This window comes from Hemitrygon akajei, chromosome 5 (assembly GCF_048418815.1).
Source record: "Hemitrygon akajei chromosome 5, sHemAka1.3, whole genome shotgun sequence".
NCBI classification, from domain to species: domain Eukaryota; kingdom Metazoa; phylum Chordata; class Chondrichthyes; order Myliobatiformes; family Dasyatidae; genus Hemitrygon; species Hemitrygon akajei.
The window spans coordinates 9,241,515-9,264,197 of NC_133128.1; the positions used below are offsets into that span (position 1 = coordinate 9,241,515).

At 44.0% G+C, this 22,683-nt stretch overlaps 1 protein-coding gene across 6 annotated transcripts in view; it reads left to right on the forward strand.

Annotated features, from left to right (window-relative positions):
- The window catches only part of nrip1a (nuclear receptor interacting protein 1a), a 128,352-nt gene that overhangs the window by 44,319 nt on the left and 61,350 nt on the right, over nt 1-22,683 (forward strand). For 3 of the 6 annotated variants that reach the window (XM_073044809.1, XM_073044807.1, XM_073044812.1), the window contains exon 2: nt 20,965-21,093. The exons of 2 other annotated variants lie outside the window; for them this stretch is intronic. The gene's annotated coding sequence lies outside the window, so the exon portion shown is untranslated. Of the gene's footprint in view, nt 1-6,159; nt 6,183-20,964; nt 21,094-22,683 lie in introns of those variants that run through there. One more of the 6 variants, XM_073044810.1, reaches the window with a different exon arrangement.

A 22,683-nucleotide genomic window follows, 5' to 3' on the forward strand; every position in this document is an offset into this window, starting at 1 on the left:
AGAAAATATCTGTTTACCGTGAGTTCCCTCAACTCTGGCAGGGAACTGGTTAAGTGTGACATTGGATTAATTTTAATTCGAGAAGGTGGGGGAGGGAATGAAATCCAACAACCTCAGAAAAGATTCCGAATGTCCTTCGCTTTTACTTTCAAGGTTTGTGTCTGGTAAACGCAGAGTGTGCTGTCTGCAGGCGGCTTGACTCTTGCTGAGCTCTTCATGAAGGCGCAAGGTCATTGTGAGCCACCTTCAACCCTCCAGCTCAGACAGGCGAGAGAGAGAGCGAGAAGAGGGGAAGGTGGTGAGGGGGCTGAGAGTGATGGAGGGGAGAGGGGGAGTGAGGAAGTGCAGAGCTGGGAGAGGGGGATGGATGCAGAAGGAAAATCAGTTAATCAGCCAGGCAGCAGTGATGCCTGTATATGTGTTTTGTGCAGGGATAGAGAGAAACCTCTCACACTATTTCCTGGAAGAATTAGTCACAGAGCATCTGCAAGGACGTCTATTATTTAATTAATAAAATATGCAAATGTTGCTGCTCAAACACTTCAAAGAGGCTTTGTATCCTATGGAGAGGAATTGGAAGATTAGTTTGGGAAACATCAGGCACTTCCTGAGCTCTGCATACAGACAAGCAAGACACACACACACACACACACACACACACTCTCACACTCACACACACACACAGACTCACACACACACACACACACACACACAAATATGCATACAGACATACACATGGATACATATGGGAATATATACACATGCACACAAAATCATACACACATACATACATGCACACACACATTTAGTCACACACAGTCACACACACATACGCACATAGGCACAGATAAAGACTTACATAAGTACACACAGACATGGACACACATGCACACAGGGACACAGCAACACAAACAGACAGAAAAGGAAGCTTGCTTGTAGGGACAGAAACATTTTAATGATAACAGACACGTGGACTAGACAATTAGACTAAAATGCAAATATACTTTACATATAAAACTGTTACCATTCCCACACCACTAGGTTCAGGAACAGTGTCTACCCTTCAACCATTAGGCTCTTACGTCAAAATCAGGATCAGAATCAGGTTTAATATCACCAGCATGTGTTGTGAAATTTGTTGTCTTGTGGCAGTAATACTTTACAATACATAATATTAAAACTATAAATTACAATAAGAAATATATATAAAAATTAAATTAAGTAAACAGTGTAAAAAGAGAGCAAATAGGGAAAATAAAATAGTGAGGTAGTGTACAGAGGTTCGATGTCCATTCAGAAGTCTGATGGTGGAGTGGAAGAAGCTGTTCCTGAATCATTGAGTGTGGGCCTTCAGGCTCCTGTACCTCCTCCCTGATGGTAGCAATGAGAAGAGGGCATGTCCTGATGGGGTCCTTAATGGTGAATACAGCCTTTTTGAGGCATTGCCTTTTGAAGACTTCCTCAGTGCTGGTGAGGTTAGTGCTCATGATGGAGATGGCTGAGTTACAACCCACTGCAGTTTTTTTCCAATCCTGTGCAGTGCCCGCTGCATACCATAAGACCATGACATATAGGGGCAGAATCGGTTCCGCCATTTCATCTGTTTCCCTCTTAGCCCTATTCTCATGCCTTCTCCCTGTAACCTTTGCCCTGACTAAAAACCTATCAACCTATACCAGTGATGCAATAAGTTAGAATGTACTCCACCACACATCTCTAGAAATTTGCGAGAGTCTTTGGTGACATGCCAAGTCTTCTCAAACTCCTAATGAAATATAGCTGCTGTCGTGCCTTCCTTGTAATTGCTTCAATATGTTTGGCCCAGGATAGATCTTCAGATAAGTTGACACCCAGGTACTTGAAATTGCTCATCCTTTCCACTGCTGATCCCACATTGAGGACTGGTGTGTGGTCCCTCGATTTCCCCTTCCTAAAGTCCACAATCATTTCCCTGGTCTTACTGACAAGGAATGCAAGGTTGCTGTTAAGCACCTGCGTGGGATCTTCACTCACCTCAACTATGAATTGACTCCACAACCTATGATTTCTGCAATTCACTTCCTTAACATTATTTATTTATTTTTTGATTTGCACAGTTTCTCTTTTTCACATTGGTTGCTTATCAGTCTTTTTCACTGATTCTCTTGTATTTCTTTGTTCTACTGTGAATACCTGCAAGAAAATGGATCTCAGGGCTGTATATGGTGACATCCCAGTCCAGGTGAAGGTCTTGGCCCGAAAAGTCGACGTTTACTCTTTCCAATAGATGCTGCCTAGTCTGCTGAGTTCCTCCAGCATTTTGTGCAAATGATCTATCCCTGGACTGAAAAATGACAGATGGAATTTGAAAAGAAGAGCTTCTGCAGATGCTGGAAATCCAAAGCAACACTCACAAAGTGCTGGAGGAACTCAGCAGGTCAGGCAGCGTCCATGGAAATGGATAAACAGTTGATGTTTCTGGCCGAGACTTTTCTTCAGGACAGCTGTGAAATGTTACACTTTGGAAGGACATACCAGGGTAAGACTTATAAAGTGAATGGCAGGATGCTGAGCTGTGCATAGAACAAAGGGACATGCAAATGCAGAAGCATAACTCCTTGAAATTTTGTCATAGGCACAGAGGGTCACAGAGTGAGATTTCGGCACTTTGGCCTTTATACTGGATACTGGAGCGAGATTTTATGTTGATGTTGTACAATGTGTCCCGTACCCCTCCACCTACCTACCTGTCCCCTCTCACCTGGTCTCACCTACCACCCACTAACTTTGCTCCCACCTTTCCTCCATCACCTTATTCTGGCTCCTGCTCCCTTCCTTTCCAGTCCTGATGCAGGGTCTAGCCCCAAAACGTTGCTCTGTATTTCTTTCCTTGGATGCTGCTTGACCTGCTGAACTCCTCCAGCGTTTTGTAGTGACGTGCCTGGTGCAGCTGATGATGGCGATGCCAGTTTCAAAGAGTTATGCTTCTAGTATTCCCATGTCCCTACCGCTCATGATGGAAATGTTACCTTGGTTTGTCCTTCCACAGTGCTTACCCAATAGACCAGAGGTTCCCAACCTTTTTTATGCCGTGGACCCCAACCATTAACTGAGAGGTCCATGGACTCCAGGTTGGGAACCCCTGGTGTAGGTATTGACAGTGTGTGACTCAGTCACGGTATTACAGTTGAATGTCAACAATAGCTGGATTAAATCTCTTGTCAGAGATGGTCTGGATTGAGTGGATGTGGAAAGGATGTTTCCATTAGTAGAGAGTCTGGGATCTGAAGTCACAGCCTTTGAAACTGAGATCAGCAGGAATTTCTGTAAAGTTCAAAGTAAATTTATTATCAAAGTACATACACGAAAAAGGATAGGAGGTACAGAAGCCTGAAGGCACACACTCAGCAATTCAGGAACAGCTTCTTCCCCTCTGCCATCCGATTCCTAAATGGACATTGAATCTTTGGACACTACCTCATTTTTTTTAACATACAGTATTTCTGTTTTTGCATGTTTTTAAAATCTATTCAATATATGTATACAATAATTTACTTATTTATTATTATTTTTAAATTTTATTTATTATTATTATTATTTTTTCTCTGCTAGATTATGTATTGCATTGAACTGCTGCTGCTAAGTTAACAAATTTCACGTCACATGCCGGTGATAGTAAATCTGATTCTGATTCTGAGGATCTGGTTCTTTCCCAGCGGATATGATAAACAAGCTCTTCTTGGACTTCCAGCCAGGTGCAGGTATCAATTATATTTGAAGTTTCAATGACAAACTCTGCCATCTTCTTCAGGGATGATGCTGGGCATGTCTTGTCCATGGGTATTTATAACCCCGGAAATCCGTCCTTCCTGATTGGTTAGTCTTCATCCAATTAGATTCTCGCTGTCCCACCTTCTTTGCAATTGAATTCCAATTCTTACTTAGAGTGAGATCTTCGTCTCTGTGAAAATTCTTTTCCTCTAGTTTTATTTCAGTGGCTTTCTTTACCAGGTGGTCCCAAAACCCATTGGCGTGGCACAGTAGTTTTGTGCCACAGAAGTCAATCCTATGGCCATTTCGAATACAGTGTTGTACTACGGCCAATTTCTCCGGGTGACCCAAATGGATATACCTCCTGTGCTCCTTGACGTGGGTTGCTGCTGTAGCCAATCCGCTTCAAAGTTCAACATACTGTGCATTCAGGGATGCTCACCACTGTTGTAACACCTCGTCTGGCACCAGTCAAAGTCACTTAGATCACATTTCTTCCCCATTCTGATGTTTGGTCTGAACAACAACTGAACCTTTTGACCGTGTCTGCATGCTTTTATGTATTTTGATGCTACATGATTGGCTGATTAGATATTTGCATTAACGAGTAGGTGTACGGGTGTACCTAATAAAGTGGCCACTGAGGTCTCTATATACAACCTTGAGATTCATTTTCTTGCAGACATTTAGAGATAAATAAAGGAATGCAATGGCATTTATGAAAAGCTATTGGATACGAAAGACAAACAAGTGAAGTTCAAAAGAAGATAAATTGTACAAATTCTATTAAAAAGTAAAATATTGAGAACATGCGTAGAATCCTTGAAAGTGAGTCCACAGGTTATGGAATCAGTTCGGTGTTGAAGTGAGTGCAGTTTTCCATGCTGGTTCAGCTTTTTGGTTGTAGGGTAGTAACTGTTCCTGAACCTGGTGGTGTGGAAGCTAAGGCTCCTGTACCTCCTTCCCAGTGGTAGCAGCAAGAAGAGAGCATGGCCTGGATGATGGGTGCTGCTGGATGATTCCTGTGGCAGTGCTCCATGTGAAAGTGCTCAATGGAGGGGAGGGATTTGCCTGTGATGGACTGGGCTACGTCCACCACTTTCGGTAGTCCTTTCCATTCCTGGGCATTGGTGTTTGCATACTAGGCCGTGATGGGCCAGATCGGGATATTCTCCACTGTGCCTCCATAGATGTTTGTCTGATCTGTCAACTGACCTACATATCAGCTATCCGCGGGCATGCCTCTCTTTCAGCCTCATGATGGGACCTCTGATGAGGCAGCTGTACGTGGTTGGGTTGAGGACAGTGCTTTCAGGCAGCCCTGCAGTGATACCCTGGAGTTCCAATGATTGACCTTCATCAGTCTTCCCCAGGGCAATGTCTCTGTCCAATCATTGCATAGTCTTCCTCCTGCTCTACGTTGACTGAAATTTACCAGGAACCCTTGATCCCACACTGTTGTGGCCTTGATGTTTTGCTGCTGCTGTTGGGAAGGAATTCCCACACCACCAGGGTTAGGAACTGTAATTACCCTTCGACCAATAGGCTACCGTGGACAACTTCACTCACCACAACTCTGTATTTCTTTCCCTCTCTCTCTCTCTCTCTCTCTCTCTCGTCTCTTTCCCTCTCTCTCCATCTTCCCCTCTTCTCTCCTCTCATGTTCTCCCTACCCCTTCTCTCTCCCCCACATTTCTGCCTTAACCCCTTATTTTCCTCTTACTTGTTTTCTGTGCCTGTCACCTTCATCCCCTCCATATTCCTCCGTCCTACTGTAAGTCACAGCAGAATTATCTGACCCATGTTGTTGACAGGATCAGAGCTTGTGTGAGTTGTGGGGTGGATATGAGAGAGCGTCAAGAGCAGTGTACAGACTGTGATTGTTGTACATTAATCCTAGACCTGTGATGTGTTCACCCTACTCAACAGGGTAGCTGTGTGTGTGTGTGTGTGTGTGTGTGTGTGTGTGTGTGTGTGTGTGTGTGATAAAGATACTGTATATGTGTGTTGAGAGAGAGAAAGAAATAATGTGTGTGTTTGTGTGTGAGAGACTAGGTGTGTAAGTGTGTGAGAGAGAGAGAGAGAGAGAGAGTGGGTGTGTAAATGTGTGTGTGTATGAGAGAGACTAGGTGTGTAAATGTGTGTGTGTGTTTGTGTATGAGAGAGACTGGGTGTGTAAATGTGCGTGTGTGTATTTACCAATGCCATACCACCTTTAGCCTTGCTTAAGCCTGATAGATTACAGTCAGTTTACAGGGTGAGGACTCCACGCCTGTGTGACCTTGGCGAGACAGTGAGAAAGTTTTGTGCTGGCAGGGGTGTGGGTGAAGGTCATGGGAAGGTGGCTTTCCTGCCAGGTTCTAGATGACACAATGTCACGTGAGGGAGCCTGTTGACATGGTCAATATTTCAAGGGCGTGATTCTCAGCTGTGTAAGTACTGTTTGTGTCATAACTGCTTTGCTTGCCGCCATCCTCCCTCACTCCGTTTTTCTTTCACAGCCTCAGGAATTTCCTTTTTTCCCTCCCACCCTCTCAGGCAAAGGGTGAGGGTCCAAACTCACGTGGTCCACAGATGTTCAAGGGAAAGAAACAAATAGGTCCTCTGTACCTTTATTTGTCTTTGTTACATTTTCCTGACCTCAACCTTAGGGAATGTTCCTCCCACCTGAGAACGGAGGGATGTTAACCTCAAGCTATGATTACTCATAAATATGACAAAGTGCAGATCCAAAGCAACACACACATTGCTGAAGGAACTCAGCAGGTCAGGCGGCATCTACAGAAATCAATAAATAGTTGACATTTCTGGCCAAGACCTTTTTCTGGGACTGGAGATACCAGAATAAAAAGGAGAGGATAGAGGCTAGTTGGAAGATGATAAGTGAAGCCAGGTGAGTGGGAAGGGTCAAGGACCGGAGAGGAAGGATAGGAGAGGAGAGTAGATCACAGAAGAAAGAGAAGGAGGAGGGGACCCAGAGGGAACTTATAGGCAGGTGCAAAGAGGTAAAAGGTTAAAATGGGGAACTAACACGACAAAATCTGCAGATGCTGGAAATTCAAACAACACACACAAAATGCTGGTGGAATACAGCAGGCCAGGCAGCATCTATAAGGAGAAGCACTGTCGACGTTTCGGGCCGAGACCCTTCGTCAGAATGGGGAACTTTTTATTCTGGCATCTTCACCCTTCCTTCTCAGTCCTGAAGAAGAGTCTCGGCCTGAAACGTTGACAATTTACTCATTTCCATGGATAATGCCTGACCTGCTGAGTTCCTCCAGCATTTTGTGTGTGTTGCTCTGGATGAATCAGCCCAGAGAAGCACAAGTGCTTATTTAGAATAAAGAAGAGTAGAGTGCAGTAGGGGCCCTTTAGTCCATGATGTTGTATAAACCTGCTCCATAATCAGTCTTAGCTATGAACAACCTGGACAGCCAGAAACCCTTTCCAAGAGTGGAAATGGTTAATATGAGGGAGGATAATTTTAATGTATTTGAAGGACAGTATAGCGGGGGTAGACATCAGAGATATGTTTTTTTTACACAGAGAGAGTGGTGGGTGTATGGAACACCCTGCCAGGGGTGGTGGTAGAGGCAGATACATTAGGGGCATTTAAGAAACTCTTAGTTAAGCACATGAATGATAGAAAAATGGAGGGTTATGTAAGAGGGAAGGGTTAGATTGATCTTAGAGTAGGTTCAAAGTTTAAAGTTTTTTTTTATTACTCGAGCACATATATGTCACCACATACAACCCTGAGATTCATTTTCTGATGGGCATCCTCAGCAAATCTGTAGAATGGTGACTATAATAGGATCAATGAAAGGTCAACCAGAAGACAACAAACTGTGCAAATACAAATAAATAGCAATAAATAATGAGAACATCAAATAACAAGAGTCCTTAAAGTGAGATCATTGGTTGTGGGAACATCTCAATGGATGGGCAAGTGACTCTTTGTTCAAGAGCCTGATGGTTGAGGAGTAGTAACTGTTCTTCAGCCTGGTGCTGTGAGTCCTGAGGGGCTTGGGCCTTCTACCTGATGGCAGAAACATGAAGAGTATGGCCTGGGTGGTGAGGATTTCTGATGATGATGTTGCTTTCCTATAAAATTATGTTCTATGTATATTCTAACCCTTCCCACCTGCACTCCATTCCCTTTTCATCCATGCACCTATTTAAGGGATTTTTAAATGCCCCGAATGTGTCTGCCTCCACCACCAGCCCGGGCAGAGCATTCCAGGTGCCTCTGTGTAAAGAAACTACTTCTGACATCTCTCCTAAACTTTCCTCCACTTATCTAAAAGGGAGTAGAATTACACAGCACAGAAACGAGCCTTTTGGCCACTGCTGAGCACGATTCCTTGTTGTGAATGGCCTATTTACATAAAAACGTAAAAAACACAAGGATTAGTGGCGTTGTGGTTAGCACAATGCTTCACGTTACCAGCGACCTGGGTTCAGTTCCTGCACCGTTCTCTGTAAGAAGTTTTTACCTTTTCCCCGTGACTGTGTGGATTTCCTCTGGATGCTCCGGTTTCTTCCCACAGTCCAAAACTGTACTGGTTGGTAGCTTAATTAGTCATTGTAAATTGTCCCGTGATAAGACTGGATTAAATTTTGGGTTGCTGGGCCGCACGGCTAAAGGGCCAGAAAGGCCTATTCCATACAGTATCTCAATAAATAAATAAGCAAACAAGTCAGATGTCTGGCCTGTTAATCCCGCTCCATCATGGCTGAATTCAGCTTCATTTACCGTCCTTCTCAGAGCCTGGACTGACAACAACTTACTGCCCTCTACTGTGCCTATTGTCTTGTTTATTATTTATTGTAATGCCTGCACTGTTTTGTGCACCTTATGCAGTCCTGGGTAGGTTTGTAGTCTAGTGTAGATTCTTTCTGTGTTGTTTTCACGTAGTTCAGTGTAATTTTTGTACTGTTTCATGTAGCACCATGGTCCTGAAAAAGGTTGTCTCGTTTATACTGTGTACTGTACCAGCAGTTATGGTCAAAATGACAATAAAAAGTGACCTGACTTGACTTGATAACCCTTAATCCCCCTGCTATGCAAAAATCTTATCTAACTGTGTGTTAAATATATTTAGTGAGGTAGCCAGGACTGTTCCCCGCCTCTGTTTGGCCTATGTCTCTCTAAATGTCTCGTATCCTTGAACCTGTCCAGATTTATTTTTGACATTGTAATTGGACCTGCCTCCTCATTCCATGTACCCACCATCCTCTGATCCCCTTTAAGTTACCCCTCTGACCTGCTGAGTACTTCCAGCATTTTGTGTGTAAAGTGTGGAATAGGCCCTTCTGGTTCTTCAAGCTGTGCCACACAGCACGCCCCGATTTAACCCTGGTGTAATTGGACAATTTGCAATGAACCAATTAACCTACTAACCGGTACGTCTTTGGACTGAAGGAGCAACCTGGAACTCCCTGAAGAAACCCACATGGGGAGAGTCTGCAGATGCTGGGAATCCGGTGCAACACACACAAAAAGCTGAAGGATCTCTGCAGGTCAGGCAGCATCTGTGGAGAGGAATGGGCAGCTGAGACCCTGCATCAGGACTGGAAAGGAAGTGAGCAAAAGCCAGAATAAGAAGGTAGGGGAGGGGAAGGAGTACAAGCTGGCAGGTGATAGGTGAGACCAGGTAAGTGGGAAGGTGGGTGTCTGGGGGAGGGGAGATGATGGTGTAAGAAGCTGGCAGGTGATAGGTGAGACCAGATGAGGGGAAGGTGGGTGAGAGAAAGCGAAATAGGGATGGGATGGTGTAGCACAGGAAGAGGCCCTTTGGCCATCATTTTCATACATACCATGGTGCCAATCTAATTAATCCTATCTGCGTCTACACAGGCCTAATCTCTTTGTTCCCTCTCTGTTCATATTTCTGTCTAAATATCGTAAATCCTCAATCCTAAAATGTAGCTGGCAGCAAGTCCCAGGTACCTACCGCTCTGTGTTAAAGAAGATTGCCTCACTTCTGTCCTTTCAACTTTCTCTCTCTTATCCTAAAGCCATGTTCTTTTAATATTTTAATATTTGATGTCTATGAGCCACATAATATTATATACTCCTGCCAGATCACCCGTCAGCCTCTGAAGCTCCAGAGAAATAGCAAATACTCTCTAATCAAGGCAGAGTCCTGGTGAGCCTCTTCTGCACCTTCTCTAAAGTCTCCACGTCCTCTGTTGTGCAGTGTGTCCACCAGAACGGCTCACAGTATTCCAAGTGGGAGATGGAGAAAGATGTAGGGAAAGATGAAAAAGAGGGAAGGGAGAGAGGAAAAGAGACATGGAGAGGTAAGGATCAGAGAGAGAGTGGAGAGAATGATAAACGGCAAGACAGGTGGAAAGAAAAGAGTGTCAGTATATGATGATGATAACCTTGTTTTGCCTGTGTCTAGCACTACACTCTCCCCCTCTCCCTTCCTCTGTCCCACCACTCCTCTTTCCCACCCTTTTTTGCTCCTTCTCCCCCCCCACTCCCCACCTACACCTTTGCCTCACTTTCCCACATTCTCCCTCCCCCTCCCTCTCTCTGTCGCTCTCTTCCTCTCCCTTTCCCTCCCCTTCTCCCTTTTCTACCTCTCATTCCTTCACTCTCTCCCCCCACTTTCTATCTCCCCTCTCACTCTCTCCCCTTTTCTTCCTCTTCTCCCCATTCCTCTCTCGCCCGCACTCTCTCTTTTTCTCTCGCTCTCTCCCTTTTTCTCCCTCTCACTCCCTCTCCCCCTCTCCTTTCTCCCTCTCCCCCTCTCCTTTCTCCCTCTCCCCCTCTCCTCGCTCCCTCTCTTCTCTCCCTCTCTTCCCCCTCTCTCTCTCTCCCTCTCCCCCTCCTCCCCCCTCTCTCCCCCCTCTCTCCCCCCTCTCTCCCCCCTCTCTCCCCCTCACTCTCCCCCTCTCTCTCCCCACTCTCCCCCTCTCTCTCCCCCCTCTCTCTCTCCCCCACTCTCTCCCCCTCTCTCTCCCCCCTCTCTCTCCCCCTCTCCCTTCCCCACCCTCCTCTCTCCCTCTTTTCCCCCTTCTCTCCCCCCTCCCTTCCCCGCCCCCCTCCCTCTCTCCCCCCTCTCTCTCTGATATTTAATTCCATACTCTAGAGCATGTGCATTTGCTTCAGTGTGCGTTATCCTGAAGCTGGGGACGTTATTCTCTGCTTGTGTTGGTGTTAATACTTGGTGTCAGGCCAGGGTGGGGATGGGTTTCACGTCTCTCCATTGCTTCCTGTGAGCTACTGCTGAGTAATGCATAAATTATTCCAAAATCCTTCCCTTTCAGTCTCAACAGAATTCTGAGGATAAAAAATCTTTCTCCCAGAAGGACGGATTGTTAAATTTTCACTGTTTTCTTTCTGAATTGATCTTTTGTATTTCTGAGGTAGAAGTTATTTCTGAACAGACAGTGGGATTAAAATAGTGATTTCATACAACCTTGTGTGGGAGCTCACTGTGTTGTAGATAGGAGGCAGAGACTGGGCTACAGTATTATCAATTATATTTTAGGAGAATTTCCTCTGAAGTTTTCGAGCAGTTGCTGGCTTTTAGAGAGAAAACAGGCTTTGCTGACGCATACAATGTAATCACCTCTTTCTTCAGTATTGAACAGGCCCTTGGTTCATCAAAGATCCTACCCCACTTGTTTGTGTCTGAAAGAAATGGGCGAGGGTTGAAAGGGAGGGGTAAGATGGAATGAAAACTCATTGAAAGTATTTCACAAATTTCATGTCATACAAGACAGTCATAATTAACCTGATCCTGATACCCTGATACTGATTCTGAGCTAGAGTTACATATCCTATTTGCATACACACACTCAGTGCTCGGACCCTTAGTCTGGGTATACACACAGCGCCTGCTACACATGCAGTCAGTGCTGGGACAGTTCCTGTTACACAGTCAATGCTGATTTAGTCTCTGTACACACATGGTCGGTGCTGGGACACCGTCACCATTACACACACGGTCAGTGCTGGGACACCGTCACCATTACACACACGGTCAGTGCTGGGACACTGTCTCTGTTACACACACGGTCACTGCTGGGACACCATCTCTGTTACACACATGGTCGGTGCTGGGACACCGTCACTATTACACACATGGTCAGTGCTGGGATCTCTGTTACATACATAGACCCTGTTACAGACATGGTCAGTGCTGGGACACAGTCTCTGTTACACAGTCACACAGACCCTGTTACACACCTAGGCCCTGTTGCACAGCAGTTCCCGTTACAGTCAGTAATGGGACACAGTCCCTGTTACATGTACAGAGATTTTTTACACATCAACAATATTAGGGTGCAGTCCATGTTACACACACAGTCTCCATTACACACACACACACACACACACACACACACACACACACACACACACACACACACACACACACACACACACACACACACACACGTCCCTGTTACACAGACAGTTAGTGTGCCGTCATTCCTGTGACAGAGCACATGTCGTGGGCATCTTGTACTTCCCCCTATCCCTGTTGCACTGTGTGCCACATTCTAGCCCTAGAACACCACAGTCGAGTGATTCTTGAGTGTCTGGGAGAAACTGTAGCCCACGTTAATTCCCCATGCCCTCTGATTGGGACAACTTGCCCGTGGATTGACCTGTTACAGGACCATAAGACACAGGAGCTGAATTAGGCCATTTAGCCCATCAAGTCTGCACTGCCATTCAGCCAAGGGTGACTTATTTTCCCCCTCAAACCTATTCTCATGCATTCTCCCCATAACCTTTGATGCCCTCACTAATTAAGAGCATGTCAACCTTTAAATATACCCAATGACTTGGCCTCAGCAGCAATATGTGGAAATGGCTAAAGAAATTCCACCTGATCTCTGTTCTAAAGGAACATCCTTGTGTTCTGAAGCTGTACCCTCTGATCCTAGACTCCCGAACAGCCTTCTGATCTACCATATTTTTGCATTCCCCATGAGGCCGTCCGTTGGTCAGGGTTAACCAAGAATGTGGCATGCAGCTGTCTACACGATACACAATCTAGGCAGTAAGATACGGAGAGCAAGCTGATGCCCATATAGCAGAATCCCCCTCTCCATACAGCTGACAAACCCAAAGGAACAGCAGAGACACATACATTTTGGTACCTGGGGTGCTGTATGCGTTATTGAATTTAATGTAGGACTGTCTTAGGGACTCCAGTTTTCCTCGGGGTTTACTCCCAAGCCTTCCCCATGAGTGGGTTTAAATGCCAGGCAGCAGAGGTTTGAGATCAGAGCTTTTTCCTCCCGGATGAGCCGCTAATCACTGCCGATGAGCCCCATCGGCCCGAAGTGGCTTGTTTTAAGGTACCAGTGTCCCGCTTTTGCCTCTTCTCCTCTCAGTAGAAAGAGTTCTGTCGGGCTTAGTAGCTGAGCCACACGTGAAGGCCAGAAGCTGGACTTGGTTGTCAGAGGCTAACTGAGGTGCACACCGTTGGGAGCATTTAAAAGGTAGTGGGAGCTTGTCCTCATTGCCACCCCTGGCTACAACAACCTTAAGGAACCAATGAGCGGTGAGAGAGAGAAAAAGAAAGACCGTTGTATCTCCTTATCAGAATCAGATTTGGTATTACTGACATCTGCCGTGAAACCTGTTGATCTGAGGCAGCAGTACAGTATAATACATAAAATATATTATAAGTTACAGTAAGAAATATATACAAAAAATGTCGTGCAAAAAGAGAGCAAAATAGCAAGGTAGTGTTCATGGGTTCATGGACCATTCAGAAATCTAATGGCAGAGGGGAAGAAACTGTTTCTAAAACATTGAATTTGTGTCTTCTGGCTCCTGATGGTAATAACAAGAAGAGAGCTTGCCCTGGGTTGTGAGGTACTTAGTATCTAAGCCACACCTGAAGACCAGGAGCTGAACTTGGTCGTCAGAGGCTACTTGAGATGCTCGCCAATGGGAGCATTTAATAGGTTGTGGGAAATGATGGATGACGCCTTCTTGTGGAATCGCCGTTTGAGGATGTCTTTGATGGTGGGGAAGCTATTGCCCATGATGGAGCTGGCGGAGTCTACGATTTGTGATTGGATGATGTCAAGTCATCGGTGTAAGTAGCCAATATCTTTCTCCCAGGGTCACAATGTGCAATACTTGAGGGCGTGCGTTAAAGGAAAGAGGGGTGTAAGCTCAAAGGAGATGTGCAGGGTAATTTTTTTTTACAGAGCCTGGTGGATGCCTGGAATGCCCTGCCGGGTGTAAGGTGGAGGTAACTAGAATAGATGCTCTTTGATAAAATGTGAAGAGAATGGAGGGTTATGGACCATTTGCAGGCAGACGGGGTTAGGTGTCTTAGCTTAGCCAGTTCGGAACAGCATTGTGGGTTGAAGAGGCCTCTTCCTGTGTTGTACTGTTCTACTTTCTGTGTGCTCTCTCAATAAACTGATGTGAATTACCACTTAACTTTAATAAGTTTCTTCTTACTAATTAGGACTAATTAAAAGGATTCTTCCCCTTTTCTTTTCCATTCCTAATGAAGGGTCTTGGCCTGAAATGTTTATTCCTCTCTATAGATGCTGCCTGACCTGCCAAGTTCCTTTGGTATTTTGTGTATGTTACTTCGGCATTCCAGCATCTGCAGAATCTCCAGTGTTTTTTTATTAGTCTGTGCTTTTTGTCCTCACGGTTCAGAGACAGAGAACCATGCAGAATGCTAGCCTTCCATCCCTCTAACTAACTGTAAAACTTGGTCACGTTATGACTGCAGTAATGAGGAGTAGCTTCAACAAGAGGTCATTAATGAATCATTTCCCATTGCACAATACCACATCAAATACTCTCCAGCTCATTCCAGAACATTCTGTTCAGATAAGTTACCCTGAAAGCACACAAAGTTCAAATATTCAAAACTTCAGAGTAATTAGAACATGTATATCACCATATACTATCCTGAGATTCAACATCTTGTATTTTACAGTAGATACTTGAAATATAATAGATTTTTACGAAACTCTATACACAAAGACTGACAAATAGCCAATGTGCAAAAGAAGACCAGTTGTGCAAATAAAAAATTATTAATAAATAGATAAATAAATAAGCAAGTAATTAAATAAATGACCAGGTAGCTACAGTGGTGTAGAATTTTCACTATTTCTGCATAAAAATGACCTAAAATGTGATTAGATCTTCATAGAAGTCCTAAAACTAGATAAAGAGAACCCAATTGAATAAATAATGCAAAAAATATACTTGTTCATTTATTTATTGAGAAAAATAATCCAATATATTTGTAGGAAAAAGTATGTGAACCTCTGGTTCAAGCTATTTGAAGTCAGGTGTTCCAATCAGTGAGATGAGATTGGGTTGTAGAGGTGCCCTGCCCTCTGAAAAAAGACACACAAAGTCAGGCTACTGACAGAGCCAAAGGTAACAGCAAAAGACTTGTAGAAATCTCCATAACTTGCTGAAGTCTCTGTTCATGTGCCATTATAAGAAAAACACTGAACAAGACCATCATGGAAGGAAACTACTGCTCTCCAAAAAAAGCATTGCTGCACGTCTCAGTTTGCAAAAGACCTCCTGGATGCTCTACAACGCTCTGGGGGCAATGTTCTGTGGACAGATGAGACAAAAGAATGTTTTTTGGCCGAAGTGAACATGGCTATGTTTGGAGGGAAAGGGGCGCTGCATATCAGCACCAAAACCTCATCCCAATTGTGAAGCGTGTTGGAGGGAGCATCATGGTTTGGGGCCGCTTTGCTGCCTCAGGGCCTGGACAGCTTGCAGTTGTTGAGGGAACAATGAATTCAAAGTAGTGTCAAGACATTTTGTAGGAGGATGTCAGGGTAGCAGTCCGTCACCTGAAGCTTAATAGAAGTTGGATAATGCAGCAAGACAATGATCTGAAAGACAAGAGTAAATCAAAACCAGAATGGTTTAAAAAGAAGAAAATTAGTGTTTTGGAATGGCCGAGTCAAAGACCTGACCTTAATCCTATAGAAATGTTGTGAAGCAAGCAGTTCATGCAAGGAAGCCCACCAACATTCCAGAGTTGAAACAGTTTTGTAAGGAGGATTGGCCTAAAATTCCCCCAAGCTGATGTGCAGGACTGATCAATAGTTACTGGAAACATTTAGTTGAAGTTTTTGCTGAACAAGGGGATCATACCAGTTACTGAAAGCAAAGGTTCACGTGCATTTTCCAACAAATACGTGTAATATTGGATCATTTTTCTCAAAAAATAAATGAACATGTAAAAATTGTTTGTGTTGTTTATTTAATTGGGTTTTCGTTATCTTGTTTTAGGACTTGTGTGAAGATCTGATCACATTTTAGGTTATACTTATGCAGAAACAGGGAAAATTCTACAGAATTCACAAACTTTCTTGCACCACTGTAGATAGATAGATAATACAGAAAACATGAGTTTTAGAGTCCATACATTGTGGAATCAGTTCAGAGTTCAGGTTAGAGAAGTTCTCCACACTGGTTTAGAATCCTGCTGGTTGTAGTGTAATAACTGGTACTGAAGCTGATGGTGTGGGCTCCGAGACTCCCATACTTCTTTCCTGATGACAGCAGTGAGAAGAGAATATGACCTGAATGTTGGGGCTCAACGAACGTCTCATCGAACCTTTCTTTGTACTTCTGATGTTTTCCAGTCTTTATACAGATGAACGTCCTCATGATTGTGCCCACACTTTTCCAACAAACTGCCTTCCTGTGGTGTCTGGCCCACATTTGGTTCTCTACTTGGACCAGGGCTCTACTGTCACTTGCAGCTTCTTGCTTTTATGGCTTCTCATTTCAACCCAAACCACATACATGTGCTGTTTTCCTGAACTTACACTTTATCAGGTACACTTGTACACCTGCTCGTTAATGCAAATATCTAATCAGCCAATCATGTTTCAGCAACTTAGCGCACAAAAGCAGGCAGACATCGTCAAAAGGTTGAGCTGTTGTTCAGACCAGACATCAAAATGGGGAAGAAGTGTGATCTGAATGACTTCGACCTTGGACTTACTGTTGATGCCAGATGGGGTGGTTTGAGTACCTCAAAAAATGCTGATCTGGGACTTTCATGCACAACAGTCTTTGGAATTTACAGAGAATTGTACAAAAACCACACAAAAAAAAAATCCAGTGAGCTGAATTTCTTGGGTGAAGACATCTTGTTAATGTGAGAGGTCAGAGGAGAATGGCCAGACTAGTGCAAGCTGACAGGAAGCGGACAGTAACCACATATTAGAACAGTGCCGTGTGAAGAGCATTTTTGAATGTACAACACGTGGAACATTGAAGTGGATGGTTACAGCAGCAGAAGACGATGAACATACACTTGGACTCTTTGTTAGGTACAGGACATATAATAATACTGTGGCCACTGAGTGTATGTTATCCGTCTGGTGCTTTAAAAGCATCGTTAACTATCTTGGGATCTTGTGTCCAAGTTCAGAGGGTTTATGACAAAGACGTTGGACAAACTTGGGTTGTTTCCTCTGGAGCAGCAGAGACCGAAGGGACACTTGATGGAAGTTTATCAGATTGTGAGAGGCATAGATAGAGTAAACAGCCAGTACCATTTTCCCGAGGTTGAGGTGTCTAATGCTAGTGGGCATGCACTTAAACTGAGGAGGGACAAGTTCAAAGGAGGTGTGCTTGGAAAGCTTTTTAACACGGAAAGCTGTGGGTCCCTGGAATGCTTTTCCAGGGGTGATGTTGGAAGCAAATACAACAGAAGCATTTAAAAAGCTCTTAGATATTATTATTTAAGATCTAATAGGGTTAACATATGAGGAGTGTTGCTGGGGGGCGGGGGAGTGGTGGTGGAGTGGAGATCCCATTGAAACCTACAAATATTGAATGGCCTAGATCAGGGGTTCCCAATCTGCACACTTTGCTAAGGTCCATGGCATAAGAAAGTTTGGAAACCCCTGGCCTAGATAGAGTGGATGTATAGAAAATGTTTCCAATAGTGGGATGTTCTAGGACTGGAGGGCACAGCCTCAGATTAGAAGGATAACTCCTTAGAAAAGAGATGAGGAGGAATTTCTTCAGCCAGAGGGTGATGAATCTGGAAATCAGGTAGCAATGGAGGTCAAGTCATTGGGTATATTTAAAGCAGAGGTTGTTTGTTCATTGATTAGTCTGGACATCAAAGGTTATGGAGAAAAGATAGAGGAGAATGGGGTTGAGACGGATAATAAATCAGCCATGATCAAATGGTGGAGCAGACTCGATGGCCTGAATGGCCTAATTGTGCTCCTGTGTCTTATGGTCTTAAAGAAACATAGATAACCTACAGCACAATACAGGCCCTTCGGCCCACAAAGCTGCGTGGAACATGTCCTTACCTTAGAAATTACCTAGGGTTACCCAGGCTTTTGAGCTCCATGTACCTGTCCAGGAGTCTCTTAAAAGACCCTATCGTATCCGCCTCCACCACCATTACCGGCAGCCCATTCCACGCACTCACCACACTTTGAGTAAAAAAAACTTACCCCTGACATCTCCTCTGCACCTACTTCCAAGCATTTTAAAACTGTGCCATTTCAGCCCTGGGGAAAAGCCTCTGACCGTCCACACGATCGCCACATAAATGTGCAGGCGATGGCCTTGTGTAGTCAGAAGGGATTAGTTCAGTTATGTGTTTAATTACTAGTTTAAAAAGCTCAGCACAGCATTATGGACTCTTTTCCTGAATGTTCAAGTTAACAGAGGCAATCGTTTGACTGTTGAGCTGCCTGTATTGTATGGCTTCTGAGGAACCTCAACAACATCTGGTGACATCAGGAAAGGTCAGGTCCAGTTTTGACCTTCACTGCTCTGTCCCTATCATTGGTGTCAGCTAATTCAATAAGTCTCCTCACAGGTCACAAGGCTTGACTAGGGTCAGGGCAAGCTGTGATCTTAACTGTGTCAAAAGGTCACCTCCATGTCATAAACTCAACTAATCCACCTAGGACATTTCCCAGTTGGCCCAGTAGAACCTGTTGATGGAAATGGAGATAGAAAAGTATTCAATTGAGGTCTTTATTCCTTGGAGCGTCAGAAACTGAGATGTGTATAAAGCCTGAAGGGAAATAAATAAGGTGAATGCACCCAGCCTTTTTCCCAAGGTTGAGGAATGAAGAACTAGAGAGCATACTGTTGAAAGTAAGGGGAAAGATTTAATAGGAACCTGAGGGGCAACTTTTCCACACTGGGGGTGGTATGAGCTTCTGAAGAACGTGTTGGAGGCAAATATAATAATAACTTTGAAAAAATAGTTGGATGGGTACACAGATAGGAACAATAGATGAATGGGCTGAATGGCCTTTTTCTGTGTTGTAACTTTTCTTTTTTTATTTAGACCATGGGTTCCCAACCTGTTTTATGCCATGGACCAGTATCGTCAAGCAGGTTGGAAACACCTGACTTTGGCTAAAAGACATTGGACATAGGAGCAGAATTTGGCCATTCAGTCCATTGTGTTTCCTCCAAAAGTTATGCTAAACGCTGGCAGATGACTAGCTTGGATGGTTAACTTGCTTGGTATGAATCAGAATTGAAACAAACTCCTGAATAACAATGAAAATCCCATTGTAAATTGGGAGACCGCTTCACTGAGCACCTCCATCACAAGCAGGACTTCCCAGTGCGCAGACGTTTTAATTCTGATTCCCATTCCCACTCCCTTGTGTTGGTTCATGACCTCTTGCACTAAGATGAGGCCATCCTGAGGGTGGAGGAGGAACCAACCTGGTGGCATGAATATCAATTTCTCCCTCTGATAAACAAATGTCTTCCCCCCACCTCCTCTGTTTGCTACTCTGACCCTTTACCTCTTCTTGCTTGCCTATTACTTCCCCTGGGTGCTCTCCTCCTTTCCTTTCTCCTATAGTCCTCACTCCTCTCCTATCAGATTCCTCCTTCTCCAGCCCTCGACCTTTCACATGGCTTTACCTATCACCTACCAGCTAGCCTCCTTCCCCTCCCCTCCACCTTTTTATTCTGGTATCTTCCCCAATCCTTCTCCAGTCCTTCCCCAATCCTTCCCCAGTCCTGAAGAAAGGCCTGAAACACCAAATATTTATTCCTCTCCATAGATGCTGCTGAGTTCCTCCAGTATTTTGTGCGTGTGTTGCTCTGGATTTCCAGCATCTGCAGGTTTCCTCGTGTTAATGAAAAATAAAAAAAACCAAAAGTCCTAGAAACATTCGGCAGATCAGGCAGTATCTGTGGAGAGGGGAAGAGAGTCAATATTTTGGTTTGATGGACTCATATCACGAGTGAGAGAGTTCAGAAATAAAACAAGTGTGAAGTTGCTGAGTAAGTGGGCAGATCAAAGGGAACAGAGGAGTGTTTTTTAGAAACAGCACAATACAGGCCCTTCAGCCCAAAAAGTTGTGCTGAACGTGTCCCTACCTCAGAAATTACTAGGCTTATCTATAGTCCTCTATTTCACTAAGCTCCATGTACCTATCTAAAAGTCCCTATCGTATCCGCCACCACCACCTTTGCCGGCAGCCCATTCAACGCACTCACCACTCTCTGCGTAAAAAAACTTACCCCTGACATCTCCTCTGTACCTACTCCCCAGCACCTTAAACCTGTCTCCTCCTGTGGCAACCATTTCGGCCCTGGGAAAAAGCCTCTGACTATCCACCCGATCAATGCCTCTCATCATCTTGTACACCTCTATCAGGTCACCTCTCATCCTCCGTCGCTCCAAGGAGAAAAGGCTGAGTTCACTCAATCTATTCTCATAAGGCATGCTCTCCAATCCAGGCAACAGCCTTGTAATTCTCTGCACCCTTTCTATGGCTTCCACATCCTTCCTGTAGTGAGGCGACCAGAACTGAGCACAGTACTCCAAGTGGGGTCTGACCAGGGTCCTATATAGCTGCAACATTACTTCTCGGCTCCTAAATTCAATTCCATGATTGATGAAGGCCAATACACCATACGTCTTCTTAATCATGGAATCAACCTGCGCAGCTGCTTTGAACATCTTATGGACTCGGACCCCAAGATCCCTCTGATCCTCCAAACTGCCAAGAGTCTTACCATTTGTACTATATTCTGCCACCATATTTGACCTACCAAAATGAACCACCTCACACTTATCTGGGTTGAACCCAGTTTTGCATCCTGTCAATGTCCCACTGTAGCCTCTGACAGCTCTCCATACTATCCACATCAGCCCCAACCTTTGTGTCATCAGCAAACTTACTAACCCATCCTTCCACTTCCTCATCCAGGTCATTTATAAAAAATCACGAAGATTGAGGGTCCCAGATCAGATCCGTGAGGCACTCCACTGGTGACTGACCTCCATGCAAAATATGACCCATCTACAACCACTATGATAGGGTGGAGATCAGGAGAGGGTAAGTGGACGTCATGAGCCGGCTGAGAGAGGACAGTGGAAGTGTCAGGGAGGGGTAGCTTGGAAGAGAAGAATGAAATACCAGAGGAGGAGGAAACAAAGACAAACCATATGTTGGGAATGGGTTCGGTACCTCCGCAAAATTTTATGCCGTGGACCCTTAGCATTAATTGAGGGGTTGGTGGACCCTAGGGTGGAAACCCCTGTCTGCAATGATAATTGATGATTGGTTTATTATCATCACATATACTGAAGTACAGTGGCAGAACTTTGTTTTGCAAGAACTATGACATGCCATTGTTGATCCTGGAAACCCTATAACCTATCAAGTCAGGGGGTGAGGTGCTGCTCCTCAAATTAATGTTCAGCCGAAGAACAAAATTCCTCAAATCTGTTGATGTACTTTACAAAGATCTGATTGTCTGAAGGGCAAGGAAAGGACCCATATCTATAAGGAGAAACTGCAGCAGTTCGAGTTGCTTTTCCTGAAGGAAATAATTACATTGAAATGTTTCCTCTCATTATCATGAATCAGAATCAAGCTTATTATCATTGATATACTGTATGTCATGAGATTTGTTGTTTTACAGCAGTAGTACATTGCAAGACATAAAAATTAATATTGGTTACTAAATAATAAGTCATGTAAAAACTAAATAACAAGGTAATCTTTGTGGGTTCATGATCCACTTAGAAATCTGGTGTTGGAATCGCACGGTAGTGTAGTGGTTAGCACAATGCTGGTCATTGTAAATCGTCCTATGATTAGGCTAGGATTAAATCGGGATTGCTGGGCAGCACAGCTTGAATGGACTAAAGGGCTGTATCTCAAAAAATAAATAAGTAAACCTTTTCTTAAAACGTTGAGTTGGGTCTTCAGGTGGATCTTCAGGCTCCTGTACCTCCTCCCTGAAGATAGTAAAGAGAAGAGGGCATGTCCTGGATGGTGAGGGTCTTTAATGATGGAAGCTGCATTTCTGAGGCACCACCTTTTGATGAGATCCGTGATAGTGGGGAGGGTTCTGCCCACCTGTGGGAATTTGCTGGAGTATTTGGTGACATACCAGATCTCCAACTCCTGCTGAAGAAGAGCAGCTGGTGTTCTTTTTTAAAATATTTTTATTTATTTATTAATTTTTAGAAAATTACAAGAATAAATTTGATGATAAAATAGTAAGAAAAATAATATTAACCCTCCCCCCTCCCCTTAACCCTCCCCCCCTTAACCCTTATCTAAAGAAAAAAAAAGAAGAGAAAGATTGCCTGGATATCGGAGGATCCCCACATGCTCCATGGAGTTCAAAATAATTTTAATATTTATTTTTTTCTTTCCCCGATTACTTTATAATTTTATCTTCAAAGGACCTATGTATTTAATCCTATCTTTTGTAAGTATGGGAACCAAATTTTCAAAAATATGTCATATTCATTTCTTAGATTGTATGTAATTTTTTCAAGTGGAATACAACTATGTATTTCATTATTCCAACGATCCATAGTTAAATATAAATCAGATTTCCAAGTAACTGCGATAACTTTTTTGGCTACTGCCAATGCAATTTTTATAAAAAATTTTCTGATACTTATTCAA